Consider the following 7,867-nt stretch of genomic DNA (forward strand, 5'->3'; position numbering starts at 1 on the left):
CTCCTACCAGCCCTCCTCTCTAACCCTAACTACTCCTACCAGCCCTCCTCTCTAACCCTAACTACTCCTACCAGCCCTCCTCTCTAACCCTAACTACTCCTACCAGCCCTCCTCTCTAACCCTAACTACTCCTACCAGCCCTCCTCTCTAACCCTAACTACTCCTACCAGCCCTCCTCTCTAACCCTAACTACTCCTACCAGCCCTCCTCTCTAACCCTAACTACTCCTACCAGCCCTCCTCTCTAACCCTAACTACTCCTACCAGCCCTCCTCTCTAACCCTAACTACTCCTACCAGCCCTCCTCTCTAACACTAACTACTCCTACCAGCCCTCCTCTCTAACACTAACTACTCCTACCAGCCCTCCTCTCTAACACTAACTACTACTACCAGCCCTCCTCTCTAACCCTAACTACTACTACCAGCCCTCCTCTCTAACACTAACTACTACTACCAGCCCTCCTCTCTAACCCTAACTACCAGCCCTCCTCTCTAACCCTAACTGCCAGCCCTCCTCTCTAACCCTAACTGCCAGCCCTCCTCTCTAACCCTAACTACCAGCCCTCCTCTCTAACCCTAACTACCAGCCCTCCTCTCTAACCCTAACTACCAGCCCTCCTCTCTAACCCTAACTACCAGCCCTCCTCTCTAACCCTAACTACCAGCCCTCCTCTCTAACCCTAACTACTACTACCAGCCCTCCTCTCTAACCCTAACTACTACTACCAGCCCTCCTCTCTAACCCTAACTACTACTACCAGCCCTCCTCTCTAACCCTAACTACTACTACCAGCCCTCCTCTCTAACCCTAACTACTACTACCAGCCCTCCTCTCTAACCCTAACTACTACTACCAGCCCTCCTCTCTAACCCTAACTACTACTACCAGCCCTCCTCTCTAACCCTAACTACTACTACCAGCCCTCCTCTCTAACCCTAACTACTACTACCAGCCCTCCTCTCTAACCCTAACTACTACTACCAGCCCTCCTCTCTAACCCTAACTACTACTACCAGCCCTCCTCTCTAACCCTAACTACTACTACCAGCCCTCCTCTCTAACCCTAACTACTACTACCAGCCCTCCTCTCTAACACTAACTACTACTACCAGCCCTCCTCTCTAACCCTAACTACTACTACCAGCCCTCCTCTCTAACACTAACTACTACTACCAGCCCTCCTCTCTAACACTAACTACTACTACCAGCCCTCCTCTCTAACACTAACTACTACTACCAGCCCTCCTCTCTAACCCTAACTACTACTACCAGCCCTCCTCTCTAACCCTAACTACTACTACCAGCCCTCCTCTCTAACCCTAACTACTACTACCAGCCCTCCTCTCTAACCCTAACTACTACTACCAGCCCTCCTCTCTAACACTAACTACTACTACCAGCCCTCCTCTCTAACCCTAACGACTCCTACCAGCACTCCTCTCTAACACTAGCTACTACAACCACCAATCAGCTCTTTGTTATTCACTTTCCAAATCTGAGGGGTGAAAGTCAAAGACAACATCATAAATGTTGTGTTCCCAATACAAACGACTTAATAAGGCGAACCTTATTGGAGTTGAGTGAAGTTGCTCCTAAATGCTGATTTTGGGACAGTTTAGCATCCCCTCCTAATAGTTTTAGTTAGCATTGGGGGAGGGAAAGCTGATCCTAGATCTGTACCTTGAGCTCCCGAGTGGCGCAGCGGTCTAAGACACTGCATCTCAGTGTTAGAGGCATCACTAGACACACCCTGGTTTGAATCCAGGCTGTATCAAAACCGGCCGTGATTGGGAGTCCCATAGGGCGGCGCACAACTTGCCCAGCGTCGTCCGGATTTGGCCGGTGTGGGCCGTCACTGTAAATAAGATTTTGTTCTTAACTGACTTGCCTAGTTAAATAAAAAGGTTAAAACATAAAAACCCAGGGGAAACTTCACCTCAGAGCAGCATTTGTAATGTTGTGAACTGCTAGACTAAAAGGTAGAGCTTCACAACACAAACACACTTAGATGTTTCCCCCGTTCCAGTCAGGTGCAGAAGCAAACTGCCCCAGTGTCCAGATTTAACATTTTCTTTCAGCTCAGCTGTTCGTAGGCATGTCCTTCCATGACTGTATGAATGACCTAATGTGCATGAATAAGAAAGAGAGGGATGGAGAAGTAGGAGAAGAGGGAAGCAGAGAGGGTGAGGGAGAGAGACTGTTTGGAATATACCTAAAGAATTAGAAGGGAAGAAGTAGAGAAAGAGAGACAGAGAAAGAGAGACAGAGAGAGAGACAGAGAGAGAGACAGGGCGAGAGACAGAGACCGAGAGAAAGACCGAGAGAGAGACCGAGAGAGAGACCGAGAGAGAGACCGAGAGAGAGACCGAGAGAGAGACCGAGAGAGAGACCGAGAGAGAGACCGAGAGAGAGACCGAGAGAGACGCAAGGTGTAGAGACTGAGAAAGAGAGACCAACAGTCAAATCTGCTTCAGCACTTTGGAAAAACGTCTGATGATATTTTACCAGGCCGTTGTCTTTCTTACCCCACGAACAGAAATGACAGTAAAAACATACCCACTGTCTGACCCACTTTCCATGACAAACCCTGGTAATCCTTCATCTCACACGCACAAACCCAGCACACTGAATGGAGCGAATAAGCTGAACTGGAGAGTAGTGTGCCAAGCTTCACATACACTGCAGAGTGTAGCCTACAGCCTAGCCTAAGCTGCTCAGATGTCCCGAGCCTCATACACGCACAGCTACGACCTGGGGAACTTACCCAGGCATGTCATTCAGAGTACAGACTCAGAAGCTAACAGTATGCACAAATGTAAGCAAAAAACACACACCTACACACCCACAGTTATGACCTGGGGAACTACCCAGGCATTCCATCCAGAGTACAGGCACATACAGTGTGCACACACACAGGCCAAAACACACAGGCCTACAGTGTGCACACACACAGGCCAAAACACACAGGCCAAAACACACAGGCCAAAACACACAGGCCTACAGTGTGTACACACACAGGCCAAAACACACAGGCCCTACATTGTGTACACACACAGGCCAAAACACACAGGCCAAAACACACAGGCCTACAGTGTGCACACACACAGGCCAAAACACACAGGCCTACAGTGTGCACACACACAGGCCAAAACACACAGGCCTACATTGTGTACACACACAGGCCAAAACACACAGGCCTACAGTGTGCACACAAACACACATTCCCAAGCCTCATGACACAACAGCTCCAGAGAACAGCACATCACGTACACACACAGGATGCCTAAATTGAAAACCAGATTGATGTATATCTTACACGCTGTACAGGCGGGGGTTCCCACAGACACGCCGGATAGGCGGGGGTTCCTACAGACACGCCGGATAGGCGGGGGTTCCCACAGACACGCCGGATAGGCGGGGGTTCCTACAGACACGCCGGATAGGCGGGGGTTCCTACAGACACGCCGGATAGGCGGGGGTTCCTACAGACACGCCGGATAGGCGGGGGTTACTATGGATACGCGCCGGACAGGCGGGGGTTACTATGGATACGCGCCGGACAGGCGGGGGTTACTATGGATACGCGCCGGACAGGCGCGGGTTACTATGGATACGCGCCGGACAGGCGGGGGTTACTATGGATACGCGCCGGACAGGCGGGGGTTACTATGGATACGCGCCGGACAGGCGGGGGTTACTATGGATACACGCCGGACAGGCGGGGGTTACTATGGATACACGCTGGACAGGCGGGGGTTACTATGGATACACGCTGGACAGGCGGGGGTTACTATGGATACACGCTGGACAGGCGGGGGTTACTATGGATACACGCTGGACAGGCGGGGGTTACTATGGATACACGCTGGACAGGCGGGGGTTACTATGGATACACGCTGGACAGGCGGGGGTTACTATGGATACGCGCCGGACAGGCGGGGGTTACTATGGATACACGGTGGACAGGCGGGGGTTACTATGGATACACGCTGGACAGGCGGGGGTTACTATGGATACACGCTGGACAGGCGGGGGTTACTATGGATACACGCTGGACAGGCGGGGGTTACTATGGATACACACTGGACAGGCGGGGGTTACTATGGATACACGCTGGACAGGCGGGGGTTACTATGGATACACGGTGGACAGGCGGGGGTTACTATGGATACACGCTGGACAGGCGGGGGTTACTATGGATACACGCTGGACAGGCGGGGGTTACTATGGATACACGCTGGACAGGCGGGGGTTACTATGGATACACAGTGCTGTTTCATCTCCATTCCTGTCTGATCCCATCAGGACTTAATTCCGGTTTCCTGACTGAAACTGAGACGCACTGTGTCTGTGTCTGTGTGTGTGTGTGTGTGTGTGTGTGCGTGCGTTACACAGCTAAAACTGTTGCACATGTAAGCCGATACCTGCATCAGGCAGTCATTTTCTGACTGACCACAAGCCCCCCCCCCCCTCCTCCTCAGACCCTCTGGAGTGGGACAGACACCCCCCCCCCTCAGACCCTCTGGAGTGGGACAGACACCCCCCCCTCAGACCCTCTGGAGTGGGACAGACCCGCCCCCCCCCCCACTCAGACCCTCTGGAGTGGGACAGACACCCCCCTCAGACCCTCTGGAGTGGGACAGACCCCCCCCCCCCCCCCCCCCCCCTCAGACCCTCTGGAGTGGGACAGACCCTCTGGAGTGGGACAGACACCCCCCCTCAGACCCTCTGGAGTGGGACAGACACCCCCCTCAGACCCTCTGGAGTGGGACAGACCCCCCCCCCCCACTCAGACCCTCTGGAGTGGAACAGACCCTCTGGAGTGGGAAGGGGTGTGTGTATTACTATCCTTGAGGGTACTGGAAATGCCCACAAGTCCCCACTAGGACAGTAAAACAAGGAACATTAACCCTAGTGGGGACATTTCCCACATCCCCAGAAGGACAAATGCTATTTTAAGTTTAGGGGTTAGGTTTAGTGTTTTGGTTACAATTAGGGCTAAGTTCAGGAGTCAGGTTAAGGCTAGGTACCCACAAGGATAGTAAAACATATGGTGGTGTGTGTGTGTGTGTGTGTGTGTGCACATCCTCAAGTTTAAAAACAAAAAATATTCTGACCAAAAATCAGTTTGTAAACAACAACCTTTGGCAATGCAATGATGACAACGTTTGTAGCTAAACAATAGCTGAGTGGCAAGTCAAATCACAATTCGAGCCATTGATCCGCAATAAAATAAGACATAAGATCATTGGAAAGGGGGAACCGAATGATTGATACGACAACGGGACATGGATGTCAAAAAGGCTGATCCAAGTCATCGCCAGACCGGACCAACAAAGGCAGAAGCAGGGCTAGCCAGCAGATCAGATGCTTGAACAAGGGAATGATATCCCATTCCAACTTGACATGCAAAACCTAGTTTGTTAGCTAGTAACGTTAGCTCAGTTGGTAGACAAAGCCGGAATAGTGCGTTCGATTCCCGGGACCACCATGCGTAAAAATTTATAGATTTATGACTAAATAGCTTTGGATAAAATATTATTATATATTACAATGACCCAAAAATAAATAGTTATGACTAACGTTAAGAGAAGATTTGGTTATAGCCTAAATTATGACCATTATTAGTTAGCTAGCTAGGTTTTTGAGAGGAATAACTAGCTACTGTAACGTTAACGTTACCTGGCACATCTCTCCACCAGCAAACAAGCAATCATATTAGCTAGTTATCCTACTGTCCTTATGTTAGCTAACTAGCGGGTTCACAAAGGAAAACAGGAGATTGTCAACTGATTGGCAAGCTAATATGGTTAGTTATATTGTGTAAATGAGAGGAAGGTTAGCCTTAGCTAGTTCTACTTACAGCGGAGTCGATGAGGTGGTTCCCGTCAATTCTCTCCTCCCCGAGCCACACCGCTCAGTGAGCAAGTGACAACAATCTCCCACCAGCCGCTTCAGCCCAACTTCGTTCAGCTAGCTTGTTTACTAGCTAACAAAGGCAATTTGTCAACAAATCTCTCAATGTTTGATACAAAAACAACTGTCAGAATGGCCAATCGTACGACGTTTTCGTGTTAGCTTTCTTCCTGTACAAAGTTACATTCCCAAAATGTATTTAAGAAATGCTTCGCTCTCCGTGCCGACAGCAGAGTACTATGTTGGAGGTATGTTGAACATAAACAGGGACGTCTCGTTTTGAATTGTAGCGTACTCCGATCCGAGAAAAACCTGCCGCGTATGATGCGAAAGGGATTGTGGATATCGTAGTTGAGCTCTCGACCTAACAAGGCACCGCAGAGAGTATCTAAACCTGTCATTGAAGCCACCATGCAAGTACTTGTTTTGAAATGTGAAGTGCAAGTTGTTTATATATTATGCATTAATGTGGTAGCCTACAGCTAATGTAATGAAACTGAGTAAAACCACGCAGTCCGTCAAAGAAGACAGAGCATGCACCCTCTTAGGCCTAACGCCCACCTATCTGAGATACCCACTGCAGCCCTCAAGTCCCCAAAGCACACACATCCCTGCGTCGCTCCTCTTTTCAGCTCTCTGCAGCTAGCGACTGGAACGAGCTGCAAAAAACACTGGACAGTTGTATCTCTTCATTCAAAGACTCAATCATTCACACTCTTAGTGACAGTTGGACTGCTTCACGTGATGCATCGTTGTCTCTACCTTCTTGCCCTTTGTGCTGTTGTCTGTGCCCAATCATGTTTGTACCATGTTTTGTGCCGCTACCACGTTGTTGTCATGTTGTGTTGCTACCATGCTGTGTTGTTGATATGCTATGTTGTTGTCTTAGGTCTCTCTTTATGCAGTGTTGTGATGTGTATTTTGTCCTATATATATATATATATTTTAATACTGTAATGAAACAGGCAGGGAGCGGGTCTCGAACCCTCGACCTTCTAAGCCCGAAGTCCGGCGCGCTATCGACTGTGCCGCAAAAGCATGCTCGTGCGGCAGAGTCGATTTCCGCGCTTATAAACACAGGGTCGTTACACTACTCCCTCCTTTCAAAGAGCGCGTCCTCGCGCTAGCTTGCGACTCTACGTCTTACAGGAACGCGCTCACCGGCCAAGCACACGCACTGTCGTGGATGCAAGGTCCGATCACTTCTGACGCCAGTGTAATGAAACAGGCAGGGAGCAGGTCTCGAACCCTCGACCTCCTAGCCCGAGGTCCGGCGCGCTATCGACTGTGCCGCAAAAGCATGCTCAAGCGGCAGAGTCGATTTCCGCGCTTATAAACCCAGGGTCGTTACACTACTCCCTCCTTTCAAAGAGCGCTTCAATAAAACGCTTGGACAGCAGCTGGCCATCGTCTCTTCTGACACCAGTGTAATGAAACAGGCAGGGAGCGGGTCTCGAACCCTCGACCTTCTAAGCCCGAAGTCCGGCGCGCTATCGACTGTGCCGCAAAAGCATGCTCGTGCGGCAGAGTCGATTTCCGCGCTTATAAACACAGGGTCGTTACAATACCAACCCCGTCCCCGCAGGAGGTCTTTTGGTAGGCCGTCATTGTAAGTAAGAATTTGTTCTTAACTGACTTGCCTAGTTAAATAAAGGTTAAAAAAAGCAGAAATGGGCAATATAATATCGCTCATTCAGGTGAACCTAGTAATTTACTGGTCTTATGTCAATCAAACCGTATGTGACAAGGCAGGAACCAAAGTGTTGGTCAGTGTTTCCCAAGGGACCCTACTTACTGGGGAGCATTTAAAATGGTATTAAACCACATCCCATGAACTTGTCCAGATGAGAGTTTTTGTGATGTGGAGTCTGTGCTGAATGGTTGCTATGTACATTTATGTTGTGGGGTGTGGTCCTGTGTTCTGAGATGGTATGTTTCTTTGTCAGTGC

The 7,867-nt window shown here is 49.9% G+C and overlaps 1 protein-coding gene across 1 annotated transcript in view; it reads right to left on the reverse strand.

The window, feature by feature from the left end:
* The window catches only part of LOC120046873 (E3 ubiquitin-protein ligase pellino homolog 1), a 59,907-nt gene extending 53,697 nt beyond the window's left edge, over window positions 1-6,210 (reverse strand). Inside the window, exon 1 of the mRNA XM_038992448.1 lies at window positions 5,866-6,210. The gene's annotated coding sequence lies outside the window, so the exon portion shown is untranslated. The remainder of the gene's footprint in view (window positions 1-5,865) is intronic.
* Between the last annotated feature and the right edge of the window lie 1,657 nt (window positions 6,211-7,867).

Source organism: Salvelinus namaycush, chromosome 4, assembly GCF_016432855.1.
Source record: "Salvelinus namaycush isolate Seneca chromosome 4, SaNama_1.0, whole genome shotgun sequence".
Taxonomy (NCBI): domain Eukaryota; kingdom Metazoa; phylum Chordata; class Actinopteri; order Salmoniformes; family Salmonidae; genus Salvelinus; species Salvelinus namaycush.